The sequence below is a fragment of the Silene latifolia genome, chromosome 5, assembly GCF_048544455.1.
Source record: "Silene latifolia isolate original U9 population chromosome 5, ASM4854445v1, whole genome shotgun sequence".
Lineage (NCBI taxonomy): Eukaryota > Viridiplantae > Streptophyta > Magnoliopsida > Caryophyllales > Caryophyllaceae > Silene > Silene latifolia.
The window spans coordinates 64963299-64976798 of record NC_133530.1 but is presented as its reverse complement, the minus strand read 5'-3'; positions in this window follow the sequence as shown (position 1 = coordinate 64976798).

Genomic DNA, 13500 nt, shown 5'->3' with positions numbered 1-13500 from the left:
CGGGTCGATACTAATCACACAATTTATATAATCCAACAAAGACAACAATCAACACAGCTCAAACATCACAGATATACTCCGAACTCCATCACCAACTCCACAATACTGACTACACACTAAAGTGTGTAGCCCTGCCAGAGTGCCCATCGCAACAGATCACTCCACGCCACCAGTGGGGGACCGCAGCCGTTCCCACCTAATCCCCGCTCATCTCTGTCGAGCGATAAACCCAAATCCATTAATGTGCACATCCCTTCGTGGCGGGTTCCATGAAGGCGATAATGGGCGTGAAGCCACTCCCGCAAGTGACTCCACTCGGCCCAGGGACGCGCGCCCGAAGAACACAGACAGATACAAACAAGCACAACTACTAACAACAATCAAAACCAACAACCGTCACAATACTCGTATGATAACAATCAACAAACACAAATCACCACCAACACATTATGGGACTAATGCGAGTAGGAAACCCTACCGGAAAGCAACACAGTCAGACGATCTCAACAGCTGTTATCAATCTTCTACGAATCCTCCTCCTAACATACCATCATACAATTACTACCAATCAAGAAACACAACAAACCCCCAAATCCCCAAATTAGGGTTTAACTAACTTTAACGAAATACCATAAAAACAGTACGTAGATCTTACCCTCGACGCAAGGATCACAAAGGTGTAAAGAAAGGTGAATTCCGACCTTCCAAGCTCCGGGATTTGCCAATAATGCGATTGATGCGAAGAACGTAGATTGTTTTCTCTTTTGAAAGTAATTAGGTTTGTAAAAGTGTATTAAGAAAGTGACGGAAGTGTTTATATATTAAATCGCATTATTAACAAAACCCGACAAATCATCCCTCCCGTAAACCGGCTACTCGATCGAGTAACTGACATACTCGATCGAGTGCCGCCTACTCGATCGAGTATCAAGGCTACTCGATCGAGTGCCCAACAGGTCAGAAACTGTTTTAAATCGTAAAACACCCTTACTCGACAGAGTAAGGCCCACTCGATAGAGTACCCAGAGGCTCATAAAACCGTAGTATTACAGTCTTCCCTCCTTAAAAAGAACTTCGTCCCCGAAGTTCAAACCACAACAAAACAAAGACACACTACTACAACTCCCGACACAACAACCAAAACAAAACTCAACATAAAAACATGCTACTAACCAAACTCAACCCGACTCAAACCATTATTAACCATACCAACACAACACCAAAAAGATGCAAAAACTCTTAAAAACTCTTTGCGATTATCTCCTACCCCCCTAAAAGAAACAAGGTTACGTCCCCGTAACCATACATACCTGATCAAAATGAAAAGGGTAACGCTCTCTCATGGCCTCCTCTGCCTCCCATGTAGCTTCCTCAGACTCGTGGTTAGACCAAAGGATCTTAAGCAAAACCGTCTCACCACTCTTAGTCTTCCTAACCTTCCGGTCAAGAATCTACTTAGGCACCTCAAGATATGACAAGGACTCATCTAGCTCTAAGCTCTCTGCATCTAACACATGTGACAGATCACTCACATATTTCCGCAGCTGAGATATATGAAACATATTATGCACCCTCTCTAACGCAGCTGGTAAAGCCAAACGATATGCAACCTCTCCAACCCGCTCTAAGATCTCATAAGGCCCTATGAACTTCTGACTCAGCTTGCCTTTCTTCCCAAATCTCATAACCCCACGCATAGGAGACACTTTCAGAAGGACCTTATCCCTAACTTGAAACTCTATATCCCGGCGATGTAGATCTGCATAACTCTTTTGCCTATCTTGAGCCGCTCTCATCCTTTCCCTGATCATCTTAATCTGCTCAACCATATCATGTACCATCTCTGGTCCTAGAACCACTGCCTCAGCACTGTCGTCCCAACAAATCGGACTCCTACATCTCCTCCCATATAAGGCCTCAAACGGTGTCATACCAATACTAGTGTGATAGCTGTTGTTGTAAGAAAACTCTATCAAATCCAACCTCTGTTCCCAGCTACTACCAAAGTCCATCACACAAGCTCGCAACATATCCTCAAGAGTCTTGATCGTTCTCTCAGTCTGACCGTCTGTCGCAGGATGAAATGCCGTACTCATCTTCAAAGTTGTTCCCAAAGATTCTTGCAACTCTTTCCAAAACCTTGAGATAAATCTCGCATCTCTGTCAGATACTATGTCCTTAGGGACTCCATGTAACTTTAGCACATTCTTCCGATAAGCCATAGCTAATTGTGCCTTAGTCCATGTATCTTTCATTGGCACAAAGTGAGCTGACTTGGTCAGTCGATCCACTGTTACCCATATCATATTGTTACTCTGTTGACTCTTTGGCAAACCCACGATAAAATCCATAGAAATAGATTCCCACTTCCACTCAGGTACCTCTAAAGACTGAATCTTACCTTGTGGTCGTCGATGTTCCCCTTTAACTCTCTGGCATGTCAAACAACGGGCCACAAACTCAGTTGTTTCTTTCTTCATCCCAGGCCACCAGAACGTGTTCTTTAATTCCTTGTACAGCTTGTCACCACCTGGATGTACTGAATACGGTGTACAATGTGCCTCTGTCATGATTGTCTTTTTCAGCTCCTCATCATTAGGGACACACCACCTCCCATCAAACCTCAGACTACCATCTGTATGAATAGAGAACCGAGACACTGTCCCTTTCTCTACCCCAGCTCTCCACTCAACTATCTTAGGATCCAACGCCTGTTTACCTCGAATGTCATCATAAAGATCAGGCTGCACTGTCAAATCTCCCATGGCATCCCCTCTCTGCATCATATGTATCCCAAACCTCCCCACCTCATCTCTCAACTTCATCAAAGATAAAGCTGTACACAAAGAATGTACACTCTTCCTACTCAAAGCATCTGCAACAACATTGGCTTTCCCTTCATGGTAGATAATATCCATGTCATAATCGCCAATCAGCTCCATCCACCTCCCCTGTCTCATGTTCAACTCATTTAGAGTGAAGATGTACTTGAGACTCTTGTGATCAGAAAATACCTTAAAGGTCACCCCATAAAGGTAATGTCTCCAAATCTTAAGAGCAAACACCACTGCACCCAACTCTAGATCATGTGTAGGATAGTTCTCCTCATAAGGCTTCAATTGCCTAGAAGCATAGGCAATCACTTTACCGTTCTGCATCAACACACATCCCAACCCATTCTTTGAGGCATTTGTATAAATCTCAAAGTTCTCAATCCCTTCAGGCAATGCTAGGATAGGAGCCGTGGTCAAACTTTTGCTTTAGTGTTTGGAATGCCGTCTCACAACTCTCATCCCAACGAAACCTGTTCTCTTTTCTCATCAAAGCTATCATAGGTCTAGCAATCTTGGAGAAATCTTTCACGAACCGTCTGTAGTATCCAGCTAAACCCAAGAAACTCCTGATCTCAGCAACATTCTTTGGTGCTTCCCACTTTGTCACTGCCTCAATCTTTGCCGGATCCACAGCTACCCCATCCTTAGAGATCACATGCCCCAGAAAAGCAACTCTCTCTAACCAGAACTCACACTTGGACAGCTTAGTATATAACTCATGCTCCCTCAAGGTCTGCAACATAATCCTCAGATGCTCCTCATGCTCCTCCTTAGTCTTGGAGTAGACTAAGATGTCATCGATAAACACCACCACAAACTTGTCCAAAAACTGTCTGAAGATTCTGTTCATCAAATCCATAAACACAGCCGGTGCATTAGATAACCCAAACGGCATCACCACATACTCATAATGGCCATACCTCGACGTGAAAGCTGTCTTTGGTATATCCACCTCTCTAATCTTCACCGATGGTACCACGACCTCAAATCAATCTTGGAAAAGACTGATGCACCACTCAACTGATCAAACAGGTCATCTATCCTTGGCAAAGGATACTTGTTCTTCACCGTCACTCGGTTCAGCTCCCTGTAGTCTATGCACAACCTCAAGCTCCCATCTTTCTTCTTCACAAAAGGAACTGGTGCTCCCCACGGTGATACACTAGGTCTAATGTATCCCTTCTCTATCAGATCATCTAACTGTTTCCTCAGCTCCTCCATCTCCTTAGGACCCATCCGGTACGGTGCCTTAGAGATTGGCCCCGTCCCCGGTTTCAACTCAACCGTGAAATCTATCTGCCTCTTCGGTGGCAACCCCAGAATCTCCTCTGGGAAGACATCTGCAAACTCACTCACCACTGGTATCTGATGAACTGTCGGACTTTCTATCCGGTCATCTCTCACATGGCACAAAATCAAAGGGCATCCCTTCCTCAGATAGAACTTCAAGGTCACAGCTGCAATCAACTTAACTTTGGGTTTGACCATAAACCCACGATAAGACACACTAACACCCTTAGGACCTCTCAAAGACACTTTCTTTTGATGACATTCTATCTTAGCTTTGTACTTTCCCAACCAATCCATCCCTACTATCATCTCAAAACCGTCTAAAGGAAACTCTAGTAAGTCTACAGGTAGATCAACTTGCCCAACTATCATAGATACATCCCTATACAACCTCCCACATGATACAGACTCACCCGAAGCTATAAAAACTTTCTCACTTACAGACTCATATACCCTCAAACCCAACCGTTTAACATGACTCGAAGATACAAACGACTGAGACGCCCCCGAATCAAACAAAACAAAGGTATGGATACCATTAACAAGAAAAGTACCGGTGATAACGTGTGCATCGTCCTCACCGCTTTCTTGTCCATCATGAACAACTTTCCATCGGTCTTTCGTCCACCTCCTTGACAATATCTTGGTGATGTGGTCGGTTTAGCACCCGCCCCCGATTGTTGTTGTTGTTGTTCGTAGTCGGCTTTCGATAGGAATTACCGCCATTGCGGTTACCTCCAACCTGGTTGCTCTCGACCTCCCGGTTAGACCATGACCCCCGGTGGTCCATTACTCGCATAACTCTGTGTCGGCCCCTGAGAATAGCTCCCCTGAGCCGATCTCTGAAAAGCTCCAGGTACACTCGTGCACTCATGTCTCTTGTGGCCTACACCGCCACAGCCATAGCAGGTCGTCCCCCAACTACCACTACCACTCACACGGCCACGTCCAAAGGAAGCCCTGAAGATCACGACCCGACCTTAAGAAAACGCTCTAGCCTGATTGTGGTTGCCTTTCTTGTAGCTAGATTGGCCACCACCTTCACTCTCAGCCTTTCTTTTCTCAACTACTCTCTCCTGAGCCATCTCCACCAACCTCTCAACTCTCCCAGCCCTCTCATAAGCTTCCTTAACATCAGTAAGGACTCCCACGGGTAACTTGTCCATGATCTTGGGAGTCAACCCCCTCTCAAACCTCAGCGCTAGGTTCTCCTCACTCAAACCCATGTCCTCGCGTGCACCTAGACTTCTCATTAAAGCGCTTGTAGTACTCAAAGAATCGACATATCGATGTCATCCTAAACCCATCAAACTCCTCCTCGCCTTACTCCTCACATGCTCGTGTACAAACTCTTTCCTCATAGCCCTCCGAAACTCTTCCCAAGGTATAGGTAAGCCCCTTCGTATACATCTCTCTAGCACTCGCTTTCACCTTGTACCACCATTCACCAGCTGCTTCCCTCAAGTAGAACGCAGCTTGTTCTACTTTCATATCATCAGGACAGTGTACACGGTCTAGTATGTTCTCCATCTCACGATGCCAATTGTCAAGAAGAATTGGCTCGCCGGTTCCTTTGTACTCTTTTGGGTTAAACCTCGCTATATAAAGACTGATCTTAGAGTGATCAACGTCCTTATCCTTTCTCACTCTCTTTAGGGCCTCCGTAAGAGCATCCTGATGCTCCAACATCTTAACGATATCATCGATGTTCATGTTCTCAGCTCTCGCATACAAAGCGTTTTTCTTGGGCGACATCTTGAAACTATATAAGAAAGGGTAGATATGAACATATGCACTATAACCCCAAAACACGAAAATAGACTGCCCAGAACACACTCGATCGAGTGCCTAAACCTACTCGATCGAGTAGAGGCTACTCGATCGAGTGCCCACCGTACTCGATCGAGTGCCCCAACTTTAGACCCAAAACAGACCTTCTGATCTCTAACATACTCGACCGAGTAGCACAGCCACTCGATCGAGTGACCCCCTACTCGATCGAGTGCCCTACATAGTCGATCGAGTACCTAAAAACACGATTCTGGTTATAAAAACGTCAAATACCCACTCGATCGAGTCAGACCCACTCGACTGAGTACCTCACCTACTTGATCGAGTATCCCCTACTCGATCGAGTCATGCTGACTCGTATATACTACCCGCATGTTATCTATCATATCCCAACATACTATACAACTTTATAAATTCAACATTATAATCTAACTACGCATGCGATTCTACACAACTCCTCATTCAATCAAAAAAACAACTATTTCATGTTATCAAATGCCACATAATAAACAACCATCATGCTTCTTATAGAAACAACATATATATATATACCTCACTAACTTTTCAATCACGTTTTCGATCTCTACTCCCAACATCCAACAATTCACAATACATATATCGTCACATTACATACAAACTAGTAAACACCACATACAACTTTGACATATACCCCCCCCCCCCCATGTGACCGGTTCAAAATTATAGGGCGAGTTCGCGACTTTATAGGGCGAGTTCGCGACTTTAGGACGTCTCCCAAGCCTTTGCATTAGCTCCTACAACCTTTACCCCGGGTTCATTTTAATTGACTCCCTATATTCATTAGATTCATTGGTTACAGGTTTCAGGATCGTCGCTCTGATACCATTTTGTAACACCCCCATACTCCAAGTGCCTTACCAGGACCACCCAGGTATAAAGATGTTACCATCTCGGTTCCCCGAGGCAATGATAATCATAGGACAATAACGAAACAACATTTAAATAGTATAAGTTTAGTGAAAAATATACAATCCAAAACCAAATACCAAAATACGGTTACATGTTCTCAAAACCAACTGTCTACTCAACTAAATGAAATGTCTAATAAACTACTCAGGCTACAACGGAAGACTCTATCATCTGAAGGTGGCACATCCCAGCTATCCCACGTAACTCAACTCATACCTACTCAACAACTGCTCACCATCCCCGAATAGATCACCACAGTTTTTAGAACAATAAACGGGGTCAGTACTAATCACACAATTTATATAATCCAACAGCACAACAATCAACACAGCTCAAACATCACATATATACTCCGAACTCCATCACCAACTCCACAATACCGACTACACACTAAAGTGTGTAGCCCCGCCTTGAGTGCCCATCGCAATGGTCACTCCACGCCGCTGGGGGACCGCAGCCGTTCCCACCTAATCCCCGCTCATCTCCGTCGAGCGATAAACCCAAATCCATTAATGTGCACATCCCTTCTGTGGCGGGTTCCACAGAAGGCGAATAATGGGCGTGAAGCCACTCCCGCAAGTGACTCCACTCAGCCAGGGACGCGCCCCGAAGAACACAGACAGATACAAACAATCACAACTATTAACAGCAATCAAAACCAACAACCGTCACAATACTCGTATGATAACAATCAACAAACACAAATCACCACCAACACATTATGGGACTAATACTGAGTAGGGAAACCCTACCCAGAAAGCAACATAGTCAGACGATCTCAACAGCTGTTATCAATCTTCTACGAATCCTCCTCCTAACATACAATCATACAATTACTACCAATCAAGAAACACAACAAAACCCCAAAATCCCCAAATTAGGGTTTAACTAACTTTAACGAAATACCATAAAAACAGTACGTAGAACTTACCCTCGACGCAAGGATCACAAAGGTGTAAAGAAAGGTGAATTCCGACCTTCCAAGCTCCGGGATTTGCCAATAATGCGATTGATGCGAAGAACGTAGATTGTTTTCTCTTTTGAAAGTAATTAGGTTTGTAAAAGTGTATTAAGAAAGTGTCGGAAGTGTTTATATATTAAATCGCATTATTAACAAAACCCGACAAATCATCCCCCGTAAACCGGCTACTCGATCGAGTAACTGACATACTCGATCGAGTGCCGCCTACTCGATCGAGTATCAAGGCTACTCGATCGAGTACCCAACAGGTCAGAAACTATTTTAAATCGTAAAACACCCTTACTCGACAGAGTAAGGCCCACTCGATAGAGTACCCAGAGGCTCATAAAACCGTAGTATTACAGTGTCTGGGTTATCGACAGTGGGTACTGACGGTGGGGCCTGTTGGTAAGCTTGGTGGTTGTCAGGAATGGGAGTTTAAAACAGGATTATGTGGGTAGTTCATGGGTTAATTACATGGGTGTTTGGGCGAGTTTCGTGGGTCTTTTGGGGGTGTGTTCGAGATGGATCAACAATTGTTATGGGTGTATGTCTTAAGACGGGTTTTTAATTACTAGTTTGCGTAATGATTAATATAATTAATTAATTAATTAGTATAATTGATTATATAAATAAATTAGTTTGTAATTATAATTGTTATTATTTATTTAGGTGATGAAATTATTGGTTGATTGGGTTTGCTTGTGCTAAATAATTGGAGTAATTGCTTGCCAGGTAGGATAACTATTCAACTCGTAGTATTATTGACGACTTGTGCAATTTATTATCTAAAGTGAATTGGATGTATTATTGGATTATTGGATGAGGCTTCGTGTCTGAGATGAATTGGTTGGTAATTATTATTTATTATTATTGTTGCACATCATTTGCATTGGTTATCTCAGACTCGTTCCGGGATGAATTATTATTATTGTTGCATATCATTTGTATTGGATACCTCAGACTCATTCTGGGACGATTATTATTGTCGCATGGCATTGGCATTGTTTTCCCCAAGTTGGTTTTGCAGGACTTGTCTCTGGGATGAGTTTACCTCAACTTAAGGTTGGGATGATTGCATTGTTTTCCCCAGGCGAGGGATTGGCGGGATGAACAGGTGTTTCGGAAGATGAGCTCAGCTGCATTGGCATATCATATCATACCATGCATTTTCATTGAATTCTTCTTGTAATGTTGTTGGTTATTCCTACTCAACCTCGTGATTGACAGTGTATTCGTGAACACCTGTGATGAACCGTAACCGGGGAGTAGACTTGACAGGTACTTTAGATTAGCTGACTTGGGAGCTTATGGGGATGTGTAAGGACTCGGTCAGTCTACCTAGAAGTCTAGATCATATAGTTTTATTATTCACTTTATTTAATTCCGTTGCGAGTCGTATTATAATTTTATATTGAGTTATTTAGTTGGATTAAATTGTAATAAACATGTAATCGCTAAATTTTATCTAAAGTACTTTGGTTTGTTTTACTTTTTTTATTCACTACCTTGGGAAACCGAGATGGGAAAGCTCTTATTTAATTGGGAGGCCTAGCTAAAGGCTCCTGAATAAATGGGGGTGTTACAAAGAATGTGACCACCTTAGCCTTAAAATGAAAACATATAGTCTATTAAATGGTAATATTATACTCTTGTATGGTCACATGATTTAGAGATGAACAAAATTGTTTGTTTTATAACTAAAGTGATCACATATTTGACAAAAATGGCAACATTTGTAAATGTTTATGGTGACAGTTCAAATAGAGGCGAAATGACACATTTGCAAAATGGGTCACTTTTAACAATATTAACATAATATGGTATGCAACCGACCCTCTCTCACTTGTGACGTATAGTGTGTCACAAGAAAAGCATTTGATTTTATTTTTGGGTTCTCAATCATTTTTTTACATTTATATATTAGGAATGTTTCTAATGACATTAGAGCATTAACAATAGATGAACCTTCAATAGGTTTGTTCTTATGCCACATAAGATAATTGTAATACCCCGTATTTTAGTTGGATTTAGTGCGCATTTAAATAGCATTTTAATAATTAATTTAAGCATCTATATTTAAATATTCATTATAAGACGGAAAATGATTAATTACAAAAATGGCCATGTATGGGAGTCGTGCTTTGGACCTTGTACTCGTCTAAGATATAAATTTAAGTTAGAAGTCGGGATTTAATAATAAACTAATAGTTACCTATTCTAATTCAACCTAACCTATCACCTTGGTATAAATAGCTTAATAAGACCATCTAGCCTAGATTATTGACATAAAAATATGAATTATTCATCTATTAAGGAGAGAAGGAGATCTAGGGAATTGTGTTTGCGGAATCAAAGCGATAATTAACCAAGGTAAGACCGTCTTGTTAAATTAATTCAATTGGTATGTAATTAGTAGCGTTGGTCGTGTAAACAACCAACTCGACAGCCGTAGCACCCTCGACTTGACCTTGACTTTGACCCTAGTGATTCCTCGGACCACCGTCATGACCCCTGACCGTTCCTTGACCGTCGACGACCGGGGATTGGGTGTTAGCTAGAGTGGTTTTGTTTGTGTTTGTCTGTTTTGGGCCGAATTGTTAAGATGGGTAATTGAACCCCTTACCATCGACTAAGTGACATGGGTAGGGGCGGTGGTGTTCGTGGTTGTGGTTCGACCACCTTCATGGTAGTGGTCGGGGTAAAGGCGCTACCTTGGCGGTGTTTGGCCGGATTTCAACAAAATAGGGGAAATGGGGAGCTTTTGAGTGACCGTCTTAAGACCGCTAGTGTGACTGACCTAGGGGACTTAATGGAGGAAGGGGCCCACCCCTGGAGTCACCGTGAGCCGGTGGTGGCGGAGGTTTTTGTTGTTTGTGTTGGGTTAAACCCACGGTGGGTGTTGGTGGTTGTGTGACTAGACCGAACACCAGGGAGGTTTGATTTAGGTGTTTGGCGTGGTTGCTTGACTAGACCTAGACCTAGGAGTGGGTCTGGACCCACTGTGTTGGAAGGTGGCAGGTTATGGAGGGTCACGGTTGTGAATAGTGCGGGATAGGTGGTTTGATCACGGGTCTTGGGCTCGGGTTAAGAGGGTGTCGTGGTTTGTGGTTTTGTTAAGACGAGTTTTAAACTCGTAATTATTAATAATTCAAGTATTGAATCGTGAATTTTCCTTAAATAATATAATTTAGTAATTATAGGTTATTATTTGTATTTAGGTGACAGATTTGAAGCGGAGTACTTTTGATTATTATTCTTTGGACTTTATTATTGGATTATAGTTGCTGAGGTAGGTTATCTACTCAACTTGAATGTGCTTTTGTGATATTTAATATTTGGATGAGGCTTGGAAGTGAATATTGTTTGTTGGATGATTATTGACAAGAATTGTTACTGTTAATCTGTTGATTAATTATTATCCATGTTGCATACTTTTGTATTGTTGTTGTATGAAGACCGGTCCATGGATTGGCGGGATATATGGGCGTTCAGGTTTATATGGGTGTTCGGTTGTATATGGGTATTCGGAGTATATGGGTGTTCGGGTTTATATGGGTGTTCGGCTTATATGGGTGTTCAGAGTATGTATGGGTGTTCGGAGTATGTTGGATGTTCGGAGTTGTGAACGGGTTTTTGAGGATTGCATATTTGATTGTGTTATACTTGTATTTATTCATGTTGTTTAGATATTCCAACTCAACCGTTTGATTTACCGTGTATTCGTTAAACACCTGTGATGAACCAATAGTTGGGGAGCAAATTGATTTCAGGTAATAGAGCTGTCTTAGAAGGGAGTTGAAGGGCGTGACGCATTGACATTTAATTAGCAGTCTAGATCACCTAGAATGGACATTCATTATTTATTATTCGTTTTATTTAGTTTTCACTGCAGTTGTATTTTAATTAATTATAGTTATTTATTTTGGAACAATGTAATAAGGTCATTTAACGTTATATTTAATTAAAGTACTGTGGTTTCGTTTACCTTTGTAATTACTACCTCAGGCAACTGAGATGGTAACACTTTCATTTATTTAGGAATGCCTAGTAAAGGCTATTAAATAAATGAGGGTGTTACAATAATATACAAACTCATTTACTTAAAAACATCATACCAACAATAGATAAATCTCTCCAAGGTTCATAGCATGGCCCACTATACTATTTCTTCTCTCACATTCTCTCCCCACAAATCTGGATACAATATTATAACCTCTCTTATCAATGAACCTCAACACACATGTCCAACAATAGAGGGTTTGTAGACAAACTTCTAAAATAATGGACACATCGTCTTACAAACCTTTTGACAAACCTCTATTGCTAGTGCCTTTAACAATATAGGTTCATCAAGAAGTTTGTAGGATGACATGCCCAGTTTTTAAAGGTTTGTCTACAAACCTACCTATTGTTAGAAATGGGTATTGAGGTTCATGGATGAGTGGTTACACATTTGTATACAGGTTTGTCGAATGACATGGCAAGTTCTGGTCCCTAAAATGTACCCAACATTTGAGAAAAAAAGATGGATGATTTGAACTGGTCCCCATAGTATGAACCTTGAAAAGGTTTTTCTATTGTTAATGTAATACCTGCCCCATTAGGTACCCGTTGATTAGCCGTTGACCGACCTTAGAGGCCTTGAGAACCTTTCATACAGACGGACTTAGCGTTTGATAACCTTTAAGGTTAGCAAACTCGATTTAGCGTAAGCTACTCGATCGAGTAGTCCAGTGACTCGATCGAGTAGAGGCCACTCGATCGAGTAAGTCCCATACTCGATCGAGTAGGTGGAGTCCAGCGGTAAAATATAAATCGTGAAGTCGTGAACCCAAAATCAGTTTCATTTCATTTCTCCTAAACCTAATCGTCGATACATTTCTCTCCTTCACCAACCTTCATCCCTTGGAACCCTTTGTGCTTTGAGACACCATGGCATGGGAGGCATGAGTCGGGTAGCGGTCTTGTCGTCGGAACACCGAGCGTAGGTAGGTCATCATCATCATCATCATCATCGTCTTCCTTAGTTTTGGTTGTGGTTGTGATTGGTAGTAATAAGGTTTGTCATACTGTTTGTAATAGGTGGTTGCTTACAGCGGTGAGCAGAAATATACGATACGGTTTGGAGTGTTCGTTGTGTTGTTAGTTGGTATTTGTTTTGTTTACATTGGTATTGTGGTTGGTTGTTGTTGATTGTCTGTGGTTCACGAGGTGCGCCCTCGGCTGAGTGGAATCACTTGCGGGAGTGACTTCACGCCCCTGCTTGGCCCCTTGTGGAACCCGCTACAAGGGGGATGTGCACATTAATGGACATGGGTTATACGCTCGATAGAGATGAGCGGTGGCTTAGATGGGAAAGACTGCGGTCCCTCATCGGCGGTGTAGAATATCTCATTGCGGTGGATATTCTGGCAGGACTTTACCTTTGGGTTAGTCAGATGGTGGATTGATTATTGGAGTTGGAGATTTGTGTGTGTGTGTGTGTGTTGTACCTTGTGGTTTGTGTTTGTTCTTCAGTTACTGGCCTTGTGTGATGTTTTCTGTGTTTCTTTCTTGTGTCGTGTCTTCCGTGATCCATTATGGTGAGCAGTCAGTCTTAGCAGATGTTGATATGTGGAGCTTAATTGGGTGCTTTGGAGGGACGAGGCTATCACCGAGTCATGACATGGTGAT